We start from the raw sequence: 18989 nt of genomic DNA on the forward strand, positions 1-18989 counted from the left end.
TGGGCTCATCTTTCACCCATCCTCCCGGAGATATCACAGGGTGTTCAGTTTATGTTGTTCTCGTGCATCACGATAAATATGGTGATAATGATTACGCCAATGTCATCCATTATATGGGACAGATGCAAACAAAAATTGCCAAACCGGATCTCGTTGCTTCGCATAATTTCTTTAAACAATAAAACAAAGCAATCATAACATTTCCTCCTCAACTGCAAAGCCAAAACGACATATGAGATTTATTAAAGCAATGGTAATATTTCTGGGCACTTTTTATGATGAAATTGGCATACATGGATAATAAACATACTTCAATTATTGGGATGAACTGCTGGCATTGAGTTGTAGGAGATGGAGAGTGGAATTGGACAAACAATCTTCGATTTGGTACCAAAATAAAATGATCGCTTCCACTGCCTTCCACGATCGGAGAGCGAGCTGTATTGCCATGCAGTATTGGGTAATCATTTTAGGTAATTCCACAGAAGCGCTCGATCTCAGTTGAAGAAAGGAATTGAGATATCACTTCATCCGTCAAACGCGCTTGTGCATTGTAAGTGGCAACCAGGAGCAAATATGAAAATTGGATTCATACTTTAAAGTACCCATTCATCAGTGCTGCGCTGATGGGCTAAAGTGAAGTATGGTTTGATTAAAAGTGTTTTTATATATTCACTGCAGTGATAAATAGAGGCATACACTTTGAGTGTTAATAGACTTGTCCAATAAGAAATTGCAAAGCAGCGAAGATGCATAGCCCTACAGCAGTTTAAGATCTGCTCACAGTTGCTTCGTCTCTGGTGTCCTCTGGAGTCCTGCTCGTCTCACCTGGCCCGTAAAACAGATATTAAACCCACTCTCAGAATCTATATTTGTGCTCAAAGAAGCATTCACGTGTTGGTAAAGCCCTCATTTCCAAGGCGAGCAATGGTCTTGGTTTGAAAATGACACATACAATGTGCAAAATTTGTAATAGGAAAACGATCACCTCGCGACATTGCTGAAGAAACCTGAAATGAATGCAATTATCACTGCAACTACAGATGGAAGGAAAACCTTATGAGATGCTCAATAAACAAGAAAACAAGAGTACAAATGGGAAAAGTGGCACGATATAGCTCGGAAACATATAGGAAATATTTAAACTGAAGGTCAGGTCAATAAGTTTCACTAGCTTTGTCTATATACATGATTTGATGAAAATCCAGCCGCAAAGTAAAGGTGAGGAAATCATAAGCTTGTTACCTCTGCCTAGCGGAGGTGGACGGAGGTTGTTTTCACCCCTGTCTGTTTGTGTGCAGGATATCTCAAAACGTTGTTGACCGATTTAGATGAAATTTGGTGAACAAGTTGGGTGTGTGACAAAGATGAACTGATTCGATTTTGGCGAAGATCCAGCTGCAGATCTGGATATTAAATTTTTTTTAAGTGATTCTTCACAATTGAGAGATAGGGGCAAAAACGATAGATAGCACGATATCTCAAAAACTTATGGACGGATTTGGACGAAACTCGGTGGAGAGTTTGGGTGTATCATACAGATGAAATAATTCCATTTTTGTGAAGATCTGGATCCAGGTGGAGGTATGCACTCTTACGAGTGCCCTTCGAGTTATATTCTGAGATCCTTCTGCAGTATTGTACTGTCAGACGCTGATATTCACGGGGGATACTTTCAAGGAAAACGCCACGAATGTTAAATCCAAAAATGCACAAAAACCAAACAAAAAATGCGAAAACATGAAAAAAAAACATGACACCACAAAAAATATGCCAATAGCCGGTGAAAAACGACAAAAATCCGAAGAAAAACGCAAATACATCCACGAAAAACCAACAAAACGTGAAAAAACACGAATACACCTGCGAAAAACCAAGAAAACGTGAAAAAAAGAAAACACGAATACACCCATGAACAACCAATAAAATGCGAATAAAACACGAATACGTCCATGAAAAACCAAGGAAACGCAAAAAAAAAAAACATGAATATACCCATGAAAATCCGTGAATACACCCACAAAAAAAAAATGCGGAAAAAATCCCCGCGAATATACCCATGAAAATCCGTGAATACGCCCACAAAAATAAAAATGTGGAAAAAACGCACTGCGAATATACCCATGAAAATCCACGACTACACCCGCCAATAAACATCAAGAAAATGCGGGGAAAAAAACCCACGAATATACCCATGAAAAGCCGTGAATATGCCCGCGAAAAAAAAATGCGTAAAACAGACCCCACAAATATACCCAAAAAAATTCATGAAAATGGACGCAAAAAAAAGAAAATGTGGGGAAAAAAAACCCACGAATATGCCCATGAAAATCCGTAAATATGCCCGCAAAAATAAGAAAATTAAAAATGCAGAAAAAACCCCCACAAATATACCCTTGACAATCCGCGAACATGCCTGCAAAATAAATATAAAAAATGCGGGGAAAAAAACCCCGCGAATATACCCAAGAAAATCCGTGAATACGCCCATAAAAAATTAAATAAATAAAATGCAGAAAAAGACCCCATAAACATACCCATGAAAATACGCGAATATACCCACAAAAAAAATGCGAGAAAAAACCCCGCGAGTACCCCCTCAAAAAAACAAACAAGAAAATGCGGGGAAAAAACCTCGCGAATACACCCGCAAAAAAAAATCAAGCAAATATGGCAAAAAATACCCATGAATATGCACACGAAAATCCATGAACATGCCCGCAAAAAAAGAACAAAAAGAAAATTTGAAAAGAAATTCCGCGAATACGCCCTCAAAAAAAAACAAGAAAATGCAGTGGAAAAAAACCCACCAATACGCCCTCAAAAAAAGAAAGAAAATGTTGAAAAAAATCCGTGAATATACCCATGAAAATCCGCGAATATGCCCACAAAAAAAAACAAAAAAAATGCAGAAAAACCACCACAAATGTACCCGTGAAAATCCGCGAATATGCCCGCAAACACAAAAGAAAACAAGAAAATGAGGAAAAAAAAAACCCCCACGAATATGCCCATGAAAATCCATTAGTACGCCCGCAAAAAAATGAAGAAAAGAGAATGCTGAAAAGAAACTCCGCGAATACGCCCTCAAAAAAAAAAGGAAATGCAGGGCAAAAAAATCCGCGAATACGCCTGCAAAAAAACAAACAAGAAAATGTGCAAAAAAACCCCGCGAATATACCCAAGAAAATTCATGAATACGCCCACAAAAAAAATTTAATAAATAAAATGCAGAAAAAGACCCCATAACATACCCATGAAAATACGCGAATATACCCACAAAAAAAATGCGAGAAAAAACCCTGCGAGTACCCCCTCAAAAAAACAAACAAGAAAATGCGGGGAAAAAACCTCGCGAATACACCCGCAAAAAAAAATCAAGCAAATATGGCAAAAAATACCCATGAATATGCACACGAAAATCCATGAACATGCCCGCAAAAAAAGAACAAAAAGAAAATTTGAAAAGAAATTCCGCGAATACGCCCTCAAAAAAAAAAACAAGAAAATGCAGTGGAAAAAAACCCACCAATACGCCCTCAAAAAAAGAAAGAAAATGTGGAAAAAATCCGTGAATATACCCATGAAAATCCGCGAATATGCCCACAAAAAAAAAACAAAAAAATGCAGAAAAACCACCACAAATGTACCCGTGAAAATCCGCGAATATGCCCGCAAACACAAAAGAAAACAAGAAAATGAGGAAAAAAAACCCCCCACGAATATGCCCATGAAAATCCATTAGTACGCCCGCAAAAAAATGAAGAAAAGAGAATGCTGAAAAGAAACTCCGCGAATACGCCCTCAAAAAAAAAAAAGGAAATGCAGGGCAAAAAAATCCGCGAATACGCCTGCAAAAAAACAAAACAAGAAAATGTGCAAAAAACCCCGCGAATATACCCATGAAAATCCGTGAATACACCCGCAAAAAAACAAAACAAGAAAATGCGGGAAAAAAACTCGCGATTATACCCATGAAAATCCATGAATACACCCGCAAAAAAAACAAAACAAGAAAATGCGGGAAAAAAACTCGCGATTATACCCATGAAAATCCGAGAATACACCCGCAAAAAAAAAACTAAAAAATGTGGGGAAAAAACCCGCGAATATACCCATGAAAATCCGCGAATACGCCCACAAAAAAATTTTAAATGCGGAAAAAATCCTACGAATATTCCCATGAAAATCTGTGAATGCACCCGCAAAAAAAACAAATAAGAAAATGTGGAAAACAAACCCCCGCGAATACGCCCTCAAAAAAAAAGTGGGCAAAAAAACCCGCGAATACCCCCGAAAAAACAAAACAAGAAAGTGCGGAAAAAATACCCATGAATATGCCCATAAAATTCCATGAATACGCCCGTAAAAAAAAAAAAACAAGAAATTGCCGAAAAAAACCCACGCGAATACGCCCTCAGAAAAAAAAAATGCGGGGAGAAAACCCGCAAATAAGCCCGCAAAAAAAAAGAAATGCGGGGAAAATAACCCCGTGAATATACCCAAGAAAATCCGTGAATACGCCCACAAAAAGAAAAATGGAGAAAAAAGACCCCACAAACATACCCATGAAAATACGTGAATATGCCCGCAAAAACAAAAGAAAACAAGAAAATGAGGAAAAAAAACCCCCACGAATATGCCCATGAAAATCCATTAGTACGCCCGCAAAAACACGAAGAAAAGAGAATGCTGAAAAGAAACTCCGCGAATATGCCCTCAAAAAAAAAAGAAAATGCAGGGCAAAAAAAATCCGCGAATACGCCTGCAAAAAACAAAGAAAATGTGCAAAAAAACCCCACGAATATACCCATAAAATCCGCGAATACGCCCGCAAAAAAAAACAAAACAAGAAAATGCGGGAAAAAAACTCGCGATTATACCCATGAAAATCCGAGAATACACCCGCAAAAAAAACAAAACAAGAAAATGTGGGGAAAAACCCCACGAATATACCCATAAAATCCGCGAATACGCCCGCAAAAAAAACAAAACAAGAAAATGTGGGGAAAAAACCCGCGAATATACCCATGAAAATCCGCGAATACGCCCACAAAAAAATTAAAAATGCGGAAAAAATACCCATGAATACGCACGTAAAAATAAAAAAACAACAAAGTGCCGAAAAAAAACCCCGCGAATATACCTAAGAAAATCCGTGAATACGCCCACAAAAAAGAAAAATGCAGAAAAAGACCCCACAAACATACCCATGAAAATACGTGAATATACCCACAAAAAAATGCGGGAAAAACCCCGCGAGTACCCCCTCAAAAAAAACAAACAAGAAAATGCGGGGAAAAAACCTCGCGAATACGCCCGCAAAAAAAAAACAAGCAAATATGGCAAAAATACCCATGAATGTGCACACGAAAATCCGTGAACACGACCGCAAAAAAATAACAAGAAAATTCTGAAAAGAAACTCTGCGAATATGCCCTCAAAAAAACAAGAAAATGCAGGGAAAAAAAACCTACCAATACACCCTCAAAAAAAGAAAGAAAATGTGGAAAAAGACCCCGCGAATATACCCATGAAAATCCGCGAATACACCTGCAAAATTAAAAAAAATAATGCGGAAAAAACCCCCACAAATGGACCCGTGAAAATCCGCGAATATGCCCGCAAAAACAAGAGAAAACAAGAAACTGAGGGGAAAAAACCCTCCACGAATATGCCCATGAAAATCCATGAGTACGCCCACAAAAAACGAACAAAAAGAGAATGCTGAAAATAATCTCCGCGAATATGCCCTCAAAAAAAAACCAAGAAAATGCGGGGAAAAAAACCTGCGAATATGCCCACAAAAACCATCAAGAAAATGCGGAAAAAAATCCGCGAATACGCCCGCAAAAAAAAAACAAAACAAGAAAATGCAGGAAAAAAAATTTGCGAGTATACCCATGAAAATCCGACAATACACCCGCAAAAAAAAAAAAACAAGAAAATGTGGGGAAAAAAAACCCGCGAATATACCCATGAAAATCCGCGAATACGCCACAAAAAAAAATGCGGAAAAAACCCTACGAATATTCGCATGAAAATCTGTGAATACACCCGCAAAAAAAAAAACAAACAAGAAAATGTAGAAAACAAAGCCCCGTGAATACGCCCTCAAAAAAAAAAGAAAATGTGAGGAAAAAACCCGTGAATATGCCCGCAAAAAAACATCAAGAAAATGCTGATAAAATACCCATGAATGTGCCCGTGAAATTCCGTGAATAAGCCCGTAAAAAAAAAAAAACCAGAAAATGCCGAAAAAATCCCCTGAATACGCCCTCAAAAAAAAAACAAGAAAATGCGGGGAAAAAACCCCGCGAATACGGCCGCAAAAAAACCAACAACAAAATGAGGAAAAAACTCCGCGAATATACCCATGAAAATCCGCGAATACGCCTGCAAAAAAAAAATAAATAAGGGAAAAAACTCGCGAATATACCCATGAAAATCCGAGAATACATCAGCAAAAAAGCAAAAAGTGCGGAAAAAAACTCCCCGCGAATATACCCGTGAAAACGCCCACAAACAAAAACATCTGGCAAAAACGCCCCGAGAATATACCCGTGAAAATCCGCGAATACACCCGCAAAAAAAACATCAAGAAAATGTGGGGAAAAAACCCCACGAATATGCCCATGAAAATCCGTAAATACACCTGCAAAAAAATAAAAACAATAAAATGCGGAAAAACCCCCCCACAAATATACCCTTGAAAATCCGTGAATATACCAACAAAAAAAAAAATGCGGGGAAAAAAAACCCTGCAAATATAACCATGAAAATACATGAATACGCCCGCAAAAAAAGAAGAAAAATGCAGGAAAAAAAACCCCCCACGAATATACCCATGAACATCCGTGAATATGCCCGCAAAAAACATCAAGAAAATGTGGAAAAAATACCCACGATTATGCTGATGAAAATCCGTGAATACGCCCGCAAAATAGAATAAACAAGAAAATGCGGGAAAAAAACCCGCAAATACGCACGCAAAAAAACATCAAGCAAATGCGGCAAAAATACCCACGAATATGCCCATGAAAATCCGTGAACACGCCCTCAAAAAAATAAGAAAAAGAAAATGCTGAAAAGAAACTCCGCGAATACGCCCTAAAAAAACAAACAAGAAAATGTGGGGGAAAAAACCCGCCAATACGCCGGCAAAAAAAAAAGTGGAAAAAAACCCCACGAATATACCCATGAAAATCTGCAAATACACCTGCAACATTTAAAAAAACAAGAAAATGCGGAAAAAACCCCCACAAATGTACCCGTGCAAATCCGCGAATATGCCCGCAAAAACAAAACAAGAAAATGTGGGGGAAAAACCCCGCCAATATACCCATGAAAATCTGCAAATATGCCCGCAAAAAAAAACATCAAGAAAATGCGGAAAAAAACCCCACAAATATACCCATGAAAATCCGTGAGTACGCCCGCAAAAAAACTAAGAAAAAGAAAATGCTGAAAAGAAACTCCGCGAATACGCCCTCAAAAGAAAAACAAGAATATGCGGAAAAACCCCACAAATGTACCCATGAGAATCCGCGAATATGCCCGCAAAAAAATATAAAAAAATAAGAAAATGCAGGGAAAAAAAACCCTGCGAATATACCCCAAAAAATCCACAAACACGCCCGCAAAAAAATTACAGAAAATGTGGCGAAAAAAACTCACGAATATACCCATGAAAATCCGTGAATACGCCTGAAAAAAAAAACAAGAACTACGGGAAAAAAAACCCCGCGAATATACCCATGAAAATCCGCGAATATGCCCACAAAAAAGAGAAAATGCGGGAAACCCCCTCCCCCCCCACGAATATACCCATGAAAATCCGCAAATACACCCGCAAAAACAAACAAGAAAATGCGCGTAAAAAACCCGCGAATATGCCCACAAAAAAGAGAAAATGCGGGAAACCCCCTCCCCCCCCCCCACGAATATACCCATGAAAATCCGCGAATACGCCTGCAAAAAAAAAAAACAAGAAAATGTGCAAAAAAACCCCGCGAATATTTCCATGAAAATCCGTGAATACACCCGCAAAAAAAACAAAACAAGAAAATGCGGGAAAAAAACTCGCGATTATACCCATGAAAATCCGAGAATACACCCGCAAAAAAAACAAAACAAGAAAATGCGGGAAAAAAACTCGCGATTATACCCATCAAAAAAAAGGAAATGCAGGGCAAAAAAATCCGAGAATACACCCGCAAAAAAAACACTAAAAAATGTGGGGAAAAAACCCGCGAATATACCCATGAAAATCCGCGAATACGCCCACAAAAAAATTTTAAATGCGGAAAAAATCCTACGAATATTCCCATGAAAATCTGTGAATGCACCCGCAAAAAAAACAAATAAGAAAATGTGGAAAACAAACCCCCGCGAATACGCCCTCAAAAAAAACTGTGGGCAAAAAACCCGCGAATACCCCCGCAAAAAAACAAAACAAGAAAATGCGGAAAAAATACCCATGAATATGCCCATAAAATTCCATGAATACGCCCGTAAAAAAAAAAAAAAAGAAATTGCCGAAAAAAACCCACGCGAATACGCCCTCAGAAAAAAAAAATGCGGGGAGAAAACCCGCAAATAAGCCCGCAAAAAAAAAAAAAATGCGGGGAAAATAACCCCGTGAATATACCCAAGAAAATCCGTGAATACGCCCACAAAAAGAAAAATGGAGAAAAAAGACCCCACAAACATACCCATGAAAATACGCGAATATGCCCGCAAAAACAAAAGAAAACAAGAAAATGAGGAAAAAAAAACCCCACGAATATGCCCATGAAAATCCATTAGTACGCCCGCAAAAACACGAAGAAAAGAGAATGCTGAAAAGAAACTCCGCGAATATGCCCTCAAAAAAAAAAGAAAATGCAGGGCAAAAAAAATCCGCGAATACGCCTGCAAAAAACAAAGAAAATGTGCAAAAAAAACACACGAATATACCCATAAAATCCGCGAATACGCCCGCAAAAAAAACAAAACAAGAAAATGCGGGAAAAAAACTCGCGATTATACCCATGAAAATCCGAGAATACACCCGCAAAAAAAACAAAACAAGAAAATGTGGGGAAAAACCCCACGAATATACCCATAAAATCGGCGAATACGCCCGCAAAAAAAACAAAACAAGAAAATGTGGGGAAAAAACCCGCGAATATACCCATGAAAATCCGCGAATACGCCCACAAAAAAATTAAAAATGCGGAAAAAATACCCATGAATACGCACGTAAAAATAAAAAAAACAACAAAGTGCCGAAAAAAAACTCGCGATTATACCCATGAAAATCCGAGAATACACCCGCAAAAAAAAAACTAAAAAATGTGGGGAAAAAACCCGCGAATATACCCATGAAAATCCGCGAATACGCCCACAAAAAAATTTTAAATGCGGAAAAAATCCTACGAATATTCCCATGAAAATCTGTGAATGCACCCGCAAAAAAAACAAATAAGAAAATGTGGAAAACAAACCCCCGCGAATACGCCCTCAAAAAAAACTGTGGGCAAAAAACCCGCGAATACCCCCGCAAAAAACAAAACAAGAAAATGCGGAAAAAATACCCATGAATATGCCCATAAAATTCCATGAATACGCCCGTAAAAAAAAAAACAAGAAATTGCAGAAAAAAAACCCACGCGAATACGCCCTCAGAAAAAAAAAATGCGGGGAGAAAACCCGCAAATAAGCCCGCAAAAAAAAAAAATGCGGGGAAAATAACCCCGTGAATATACCCAAGAAAATCTGTGAATACGCCCACAAAAAGAAAAATGGAGAAAAAAGACTCCACAAACATACCCATGAAAATACGCGAATATGCCCGCAAAAACAAAAGAAAACAAGAAAATGAGGAAAAAAAACCCCCACGAATATGCCCATGAAAATCCATTAGTACGCCCGCAAAAACACGAAGAAAAGAGAATGCTGAAAAGAAACTCCGCGAATATGCCCTCAAAAAAAAAGAAAATGCAGGGCAAAAAAAATCCGCGAATACGCCTGCAAAAAACAAAGAAAATGTGCAAAAAAACCCCACGAATATACCCATAAAATCCGCGAATACGCCCGCAAAAAAAACAAAACAAGAAAATGCGGGAAAAAAACTCGCGATTATACCCATGAAAATCCGAGAATACACCCGCAAAAAAAACAAAACAAGAAAATGTGGGGAAAAACCCCACGAATATACCCATAAAATCCGCGAATACGCCCGCAAAAAAAACAAAACAAGAAAATGTGGGGAAAAAACCCGCGAATATACCCATGAAAATCCGCGAATACGCCCACAAAAAAATTAAAAATGCGGAAAAAATACCCATGAATACGCACGTAAAAATAAAAAAACAACAAAGTGCCGAAAAAAAACCCCGCGAATATACCTAAGAAAATCCGTGAATACGCCCACAAAAAAGAAAAATGCAGAAAAAGACCCCACAAACATACCCATGAAAATACGTGAATATACCCACAAAAAAATGCGGGAAAAAACCCCGCGAGTACCCCCTCAAAAAAACAAACAAGAAAATGCGGGGAAAAAACCTCGCGAATACGCCCGCAAAAAAAAAACAAGCAAATATGGCAAAAATACCCATGAATGTGCACACGAAAATCCGTGAACACGCCCGCAAAAAAATAACAAGAAAATTCTGAAAAGAAACTCTGCGAATATGCCCTCAAAAAAACAAGAAAATGCAGGGAAAAAAAACCTACCAATACACCCTCAAAAAAAGAAAGAAAATGTGGAAAAAGACCCCGCGAATATACCCATGAAAATCCGCGAATACACCTGCAAAATTAAAAAAATAATGCGGAAAAAACCCCCACAAATGGACCCGTGAAAATCCGCGAATATGCCCGCAAAAACAAGAGAAAACAAGAAACTGAGGGGAAAAAACCCTCCACGAATATGCCCATGAAAATCCATGAGTACGCCCACAAAAAACGAACAAAAAGAGAATGCTGAAAATAATCTCCGCGAATATGCCCTCAAAAAAAAACCAAGAAAATGCGGGGAAAAAACCTGCGAATATGCCCACAAAAACCATCAAGAAAATGCGGAAAAAAATCCGCGAATACGCCCGCAAAAAAAAAACAAAACAAGAAAATGCAGGAAAAAAAATTCGCGAGTATACCCATGAAAATCCGACAATACACCCGCAAAAAAAAAAAACAAGAAAATGTGGGGAAAAAAAACCCGCGAATATACCCATGAAAATCCGCGAATACGCCACAAAAAAATGCGGAAAAAACCCTACGAATATTCGCATGAAAATCTGTGAATACACCCGCAAAAAAAAAAAAAAACAAGAAAATGTAGAAAACAAAGCCCCGTGAATACGCCCTCAAAAAAAAAGAAAATGTGAGGAAAAAACCCGTGAATATGCCCGCAAAAAAAACATCAAGAAAATGCTGAAAAAATACCCATGAATGTGCCCGTGAAATTCCGTGAATAAGCCCGTAAAAAAAAACAACCAGAAAATGCCGAAAAAACCCCCTGAATACGCCCTCAAAAAAAAAAACAAGAAAATGCGGGGAAAAAACCCCGCGAATACGGCCGCAAAAAAACCAACAACAAAATGAGGAAAAAACTCCGCGAATATACCCATGAAAATCCGCGAATACGCCTGCAAAAAAAAATAAATAAGGGAAAAAACTCGCGAATATACCCATGAAAATCCGAGAATACATCAGCAAAAAAGCAAAAAGTGCAGAAAAAAACGCCCCGCGAATATACCCGTGAAAATCTGTGAATACGCCCACAAACAAAAACATCTGGCAAAAACGCCCCGCGAATATACCCGTGAAAATCCGCGAATACACCCGCAAAAAAAACATCAAGAAAATGTGGGGAAAAAACCCCACGAATATGCCCATGAAAATCCGTAAATACACCTGCAAAAAAATAAAAATAATAAAATGCGGAAAAACCCCCCCACAAATATACCCTTGAAAATCCGTGAATATACCAACAAAAAAAAAATGCGGGGAAAAAAAACCCTGCAAATATAACCATGAAAATACATGAATACGCCTGCAAAAAAAGAAGAAAAATGCAGGAAAAAAAACCCCCGCGAATATACCCATGAAAATCCGTGAATATGCCCGCAAAAAACATCAAGAAAATGTGGAAAAAATACCCACGATTATGCTGATGAAAATCCGTGAATACGCCCGCAAAATAGAATAAACAAGAAAATGCGGGAAAAAAAACCCGCAAATACGCACGCAAAAAAACATCAAGCAAATGCGGCAAAAATACCCACGAATATGCCCATGAAAATCCGTGAACACGCCCTCAAAAAAATAAGAAAAAGAAAATGCTGAAAAGAAACTCCGCGAATACGCCCTAAAAAAACAAAGAAAATGTGGGGGAAAAAACCCGCCAATACGCCGGCAAAAAAAAAATGTGGAAAAAAACCCCACGAATATACCCATGAAAATCTGCAAATACACCTGCAACATTTAAAAAAACAAGAAAATGCGGAAAAAACCCCCACAAATGTACCCGTGCAAATCTGCGAATATGCCCGCAAAAACAAAACAAGAAAATGTGGGGGAAAAACCCCGCCAATATACCTATGAAAATCTGCAAATATGCCCGCAAAAAAAACATCAAGAAAATGCGGAAAAAAACCCCACAAATATACCCATGAAAATCCGTGAGTACGCCCGCAAAAACACTAAGAAAAAGAAAATGCTGAAAAGAAACTCCGCGAATACGCCCTCAAAAGAAAAACAAGAATATGCGGAAAAACCCCACAAATGTACCAATGAGAATCCGCGAATATGCCCGCAAAAAAATATAAAAAAATAAGAAAATGCAGGGAAAAAAAACCCTGTGAATATACCCCAAAAAATCCACAAACACGCCCGCAAAAAAAAATTACAGAAAATGTGGCGAAAAAAAACTCACGAATATACCCATGAAAATCCGTGAATACGCCTGAAAAAAAAACAAGAACTACGGGAAAAAAAACCCCGCGAATATACCCATGAAAATCCGCGAATATGCCCACAAAAAGAGAAATTGCGGCCAACCCCCTCCCCCCCCCACGAATATACCCATGAAAATCCGCAAATACACCCGCAAAAACAAACAAGAAAATGCGCGTAAAAAACCCGCGAATATACCCATGAATATCCGCGAATATGCCCACAAAAAAGAGAAAATGCGGGAAACCCCCCCCCCCCCCCACGAATATACCCATGAAAATCCGCAAATACACCCGCAAAAACAAACAAGAAAATGCGCGTAAAAAACCCGCGAATATACCCATGAATATCCGCGAATATGCCCACAAAAAGAGAAAATGCGGAAACCCCTCCCCCCCCCACGAATATACCCATGAAAATCCGCGAATACGCCCGCAAAAACAAACAAGAAAATGCACGTAAAAAACCCGCGAATATACCCATGAATATCCGCGAATATGCCCACAAAAAGAGAAAATGCGGGAAACCCCTCTCCCCCCCACGAATATACCCATGAAAATCCGCGAATACGCCCGCAAAAACAAACAAGAAAATGCGCGTAAAAAACCCGCGAATATACCCATGAATATCCATGAATATGCCCACAAAAAGAGAAAATGCGGAAACCCCTCCCCCCCCCACGAATATACCCATGAAAATCCGCGAATACATCTACGAAAAATCACGAAAAAAAAAAACCCAAGAAAACGCAAAAAAAAAACAAAAAAAACGCGAATACGTGAAATACAGTGCCATGAATGTAGAAGCAGGTTGCATTTTATCAGCCGTGAATACATGGGGTCCACGAATAGCGAATCCGCAAATAGCGGAGTCCGACAGTATATGGAAACTCAAACTCATGCAGAAGGAGCCAGATACAAAATACATGACTTTTTATTTTGGTAGTTTTTGACAACCCACCTACCCCCGATAATGCGTCGTGATGCTATGCCTGACCCCACCTAAAATAAATAGTGACTTGGTAAATAAGAGCAATGTCGCCTTTTTTAAATTTCGATCAACTTCCATTCTGCAATTTTTCGATCCTCGTGGAGGATCTCTAAGTTTGACTCACGTTGTTGTTCTTCATCTTCTTCTTGTGGACTTTTTTTGTTTCACAGCCTACAGTTTTCATCGAAATTTCCTGAAACTTGGCGTATATACAGTGGGGAGAACAAGTATTTGACACACTGCCGATTTTGCAGGTTTTCCCCACTTACGAAGCACGTCGAGGTCTGTAGTTTTCATCATAGGTACACTTCAACTATGAAAGACGGAATCTAAAACAAAAATCCTGAAAATCACATTGTATGATTTTTAAATAATTAATTTGCATTTTATTTCATGAAATAAGTATTTGATACATCAGAAAAACAGAACTTAATATTTGGTACAGAAACCTTTGTTTGCAATTACAGAGATCAGACGTTTCCTGTAGTTCTTAACCAGGTTTGCACAGACTGCAGCAGGGATTTTGGCCCACTCCTCCATACAGATCTTCTCCAGATCCTTCAGGTTTCAGGGCTGTCACTGGGCAACACAGACTTTCAGCTCCCTCCAAAGATTTTCTATTGGGTTCAGGTCTGGAGACTAGCTTGGCCACTCCAGGACCTTGAGATGCTTCTTACGGAGCCACTCCTTAGTTGCCCTGGCTGTGTGTTTCGGGTCGTTGTCATGCTGGAAGACCCAGCCACGCCCCATCTTCAATGCTCTTGTTGAGGGAAGGAGGTTGTTGGCCAAGATCTCGTGATACATGGCCCGATCCATCCTCCCCTCTATAGTGTGCAGTCGTCCTGTCCCCTTGGCAGAAAAGCATCCCCAAAGAATGATGTTTCCACCTCCATGCTTCACGGTTGGGATGGTGTTCTTGGGGTTGTACTCATCCTTCTTCTTCCTCCAAACATGGCGAGTGGAGTTCAAACAAAAAGCTCTATTTTGGTCTCATCAGACCACATGACCTTCTCCCATTCCTCCTCTGGATCATCCAGATGGTCATTGGCAAACTTCAAACGGGCCTGGACATGCGCTGGCTTGAGCAGAGGGACCTTGCGTGCGCTGCAGGATTTTAATCCATGACAGCGTAGTGTGTTACTTATGGTTTTCTTTGATACTGTGGTCCCAGCTCTCTTCAGGTCATTGACCAGGTCCTGCCGTGTAGTTCTGGGCTGATCTCTCACCTTTCTCATCATCATTGAGGGTCCACGAGGTGAGATCTTGCATGGAGCCCCAGACAAAGGGAGATTGACTGTTATCTTGAACTTCTTCCATTTTCTAATCATTGCGCCAACAGTTGTTGCCTTCTCACCAAGCTGCTTGCCTATTGTCCTGTAGCCCATCCCAGCCTTGTGCAAGTCTACAATTTTGTCCCTGATGCCCTAAGACAGCTCTCTGGTCTTGCCCATTGTGGAGAGGTTGGAGTCTGATTGAGTGTGGACAGCTGTCTTTTATGCAGATAATGAGTTCAAACAGGTGCAGTTAATACAGGTAATGAGTGGAGAATGGGAGGGCTTCTTAAAGACAAAACTAACAGGTCTGTGAGAGCCGGAATTCTTTCTGGTTGGTAGGTGATCAAATACTTATTTCATGCAACAAAATGCAAATTAATTCTTTTAAAATCATACAATGTGATTTTCAGGATTTTTGTTTTAGATTCCATCTTTCACAGTTGAAGTTGTACCTATGATAAAAATTACAGACTTCTACGTGCTTTGTAAGTGGGAAAACCTGCAAAATCGGCAGTGTATCAAATACTTGTTCTCCCCACTGTATGTAAAAATTCCCTGCACAAACAGTAACCATCTCCGATTTTGAAAATTCCTCCAAGAAAAAAAAGTTATGATGTCAAAATATCTCCACTAATGGAAATCACCTAAAAAATTATCTCCGAAACGAGGCAAGCTTTTTGAATTCTGTTTGTGGGAATCGAACAGGGCATTAGCAGAGATGAATTACCGCACATATGATACATCACTATGACGTCATATCAATTTTTATGACGTCAATCCTATTTTTTGACATTTTTTGTTTCACAACCCAGAGTTTTCATCGGATCTTCGTGAAACTTGCCATGTATATGCAGAAAGCACACGCGCAGGCAGTAACCATCTCCGATTTTGGAAATTCTTCCTAGAAAAAAAACGTTGACTTCATAATATCGCCGTGAATGGAAATCGCCGATACCATTATCTCCGAAACTAGGCAAGCTGTTTGAATTTTGTTTGCGGGATCAAGCCGGGCATGAGCACAGATAATTTATCGCAAACCTGATACATCACAATAACGTCATATTCGTTTTTATGACGTCATCATTAAGAGAACGAGGATCCTAGCTCATTTGAGCTTGTTTATCAGTGGCAGCTGACAGCTCAGTCAATGAGATATTGTTGCCATTCAGCTCTCGCCAAATCTTACAAACCTGCAGTTGAACTTTCTGCTTTCTCCTTTTTAGAAATTCCCTCTCGTTGCCTCGAATCAATTAGGCCAAATTAAAAAAAAATCAGTTGATCATCTGGATTAAAAAGAAAAAAAATTAAAAAGGAAGGAGGCAGGCCTTTTTATTTGTTGTTTGTTGTTATTATTTTTTTTCAAATTGGCCAGCAGCTTTTAATACCCGACAAATCATGTACCCGACACCGCCTGTTATTTTACCTCCCCCACCCACCCCAAAAAAACAAAAATTGCATGAGTCATGCACCAGACATGTCATTTTTCAACCCCCAAGCAAATTTGACGTAGGTCATATACCTCACACGTCATGTACTCACTTAGCCTATTAAAAATACAATCCACAGTTCTAAACAAACATATCATAAATTTATGGCGAAATACAAAAAAAAACTACACACTTCGTGCATATTAAAATTATTGGCTGTGCCATCTTTCGATATTGATCTGCAGTAAACATTCAATACACAGGTTTACATACGTGGGATGTGTACTCACCAGCACTCCTTGATCCAACTCTGTCGAGCTCGGTAGAAGTTTATGTAAAAACTCAGCATCGACATAGGGATATCCATCAATTCAAAGAATGCTGCAAGAGTCACACACGAACATATGCATTTATAAGTGGTGAAAACTGCTTCCACGTTGATGAGAAATCCACGATGGCTGCTACCATGTAGATGTAGATGGCCTCACATAACTTTGGCTCCGACACCCTCCTCCCCCCTGTAACGCTCCATGACACTTCTCAAAACACCACCCCAACCCCCAAATTTTGTGTGCAACCCAAAAGCCTAAAGGAAACAGGATAGGAGGTTAAAAAATACCAACATTTAATGTAGCACAGTACAAAAAAACACACAGAGCATGATGATAAATAGGTCGTTGCTAATTCAAGCACAGAATCAGCAGTTGATTGAAAGTGGTTCATTCATCCAAAGTGAAAGATAAAAATGTGCTGACGTTTCAGGCTTTACTCTGTCGAAGCAAAAGAGAAAAATGAGAAACGGGAAGTGATTTATACAGGGTAGATGACGTCAACAATGACTTCAGCCTTGATTTGATACAGGTGAGCAACACCTATTAGGCCGTGGGCCAGATATGGCCACCGTGAACTCCCACATCCCACCTCCCAGCAAACCTATGTTTTTTCTGAATTCCCTGGATACACTGAACACGAATATGAATGTTAACATTGAAAATTTTTGGATGTTTTGACCTTTTGAATAGGGGTACCCGAAAATTATACTTTTATCAATTTGTACCCTAAATAAATAGGGGTACCCTAAAATTTGCGTCAAATTTCAATTTATGGATGGAATCAAAATGGCATGCAGAAGGCCCAAATCATATCCAATACACATGTATGATGCATCAAATTGAAGATAATTGCATTCTGATCATCTGTGTATGTCTAACAGTGTTGTACATTAAATCTAAATGAAATTATATACATTTGAATATATATTCCCCAACTTTCGAATAAACACAAAATCAACACTCCGTATTCCTCAATGAATATATTTTACATTAGATGAATTTTATTGCAGGTACAGACTATTTAATGATCGTGAGAAACGGTTTTAATTACCTTATATTTCTTGAAATTTGAGACGTCCAGGAATGGTGTCGGTGTTGGAATTGGCCGCATCCTGAACGGAAAGCGAGTCGTCACAGTCGATATTTGTTTACATATTATTTAAGATTTATTTCCAAAACATTCATGTTGAATGTTCAACTGAAGATAACAGGTTAGTTAAGATGCATTTTCTTTCTCATGGTACGACTACTGATAAGTTTTAATTAATGGTAATTAAGGTAATTAAGTAAGGTAATTGAGTTATATATTCCAGTCCAAATCTGAAATATTTAAGAATGTGATACAACATTGCAATAATTAACACCGAATGAAAATATGAAGTTTCAAGTCCTGTTTCCTTCTATTTTCAGGATCGTACTAGCTGTGCACAACATAATCAACTGATGTCTGACCAGCAAGCAGCAGAAGGAGGCCAGGAGCAAGAAGACCCACCTCCCAAGCGTCGGAAAGATGATAGTCATGGAGGCGCGAAGTCCCGATTGGAGCCCGAATGCATTGTGCACATCCCTGGGTTACAATATGCCCTATGGTGCTATTATCCACAACCAAGGATTCCACAGCCTGATTAGCGAGGTTGAAGGAGATCCGAGACAAGAGACTGGCGTAACCACATTGAACAGTCCAACGTATGACGAGTACCTGTGACCTAATACCATATTCTCTTACTGAGTGTCACGGATATCACAGAGAATGCTATCAACGATTTACCATGAACCTCAGTCGCCTCTCCACTCCTTCAGATCCATCTACTCCATCATGCTCCAAGTTAAGTCGGAGGGATTCATCAGGGGACAAGGTACTGTTTTCATCTGATAGCATCTTCTGTAACTCAAAGGGGAGACGAAAGGTCAAGATAAAAGGGACACACACCAATGAAGACTTAAGCCAGTTTGAGTGTGACGGATGGCGAACAGTTCTCAAAGTAGCTGAAAACAAATGTGACGAGAAATTACTCACACGG

At 39.1% G+C, this 18989-nt stretch overlaps 1 long non-coding RNA gene across 1 annotated transcript; it reads right to left on the reverse strand.

The window, feature by feature from the left end:
* Positions 1 to 259: 259 nt before the first annotated feature.
* LOC147029041 (uncharacterized) lies at positions 260 to 17523 on the reverse strand. The gene is made up of 3 exons (XR_015056968.1): positions 17125 to 17523; positions 16927 to 17017; positions 260 to 828 (listed from the first exon to the last, which is right to left on the reverse strand). It is a non-coding gene; the product is annotated as an uncharacterized LOC147029041 (long non-coding RNA).
* Positions 17524 to 18989: the final 1466 nt, after the last annotated feature.

This window comes from Eptatretus burgeri, chromosome 4, assembly GCF_056783735.1.
Source record: "Eptatretus burgeri isolate ZD-2024b chromosome 4, Ebu_testis_v1, whole genome shotgun sequence".
Taxonomy (NCBI): domain Eukaryota; kingdom Metazoa; phylum Chordata; class Myxini; order Myxiniformes; family Myxinidae; genus Eptatretus; species Eptatretus burgeri.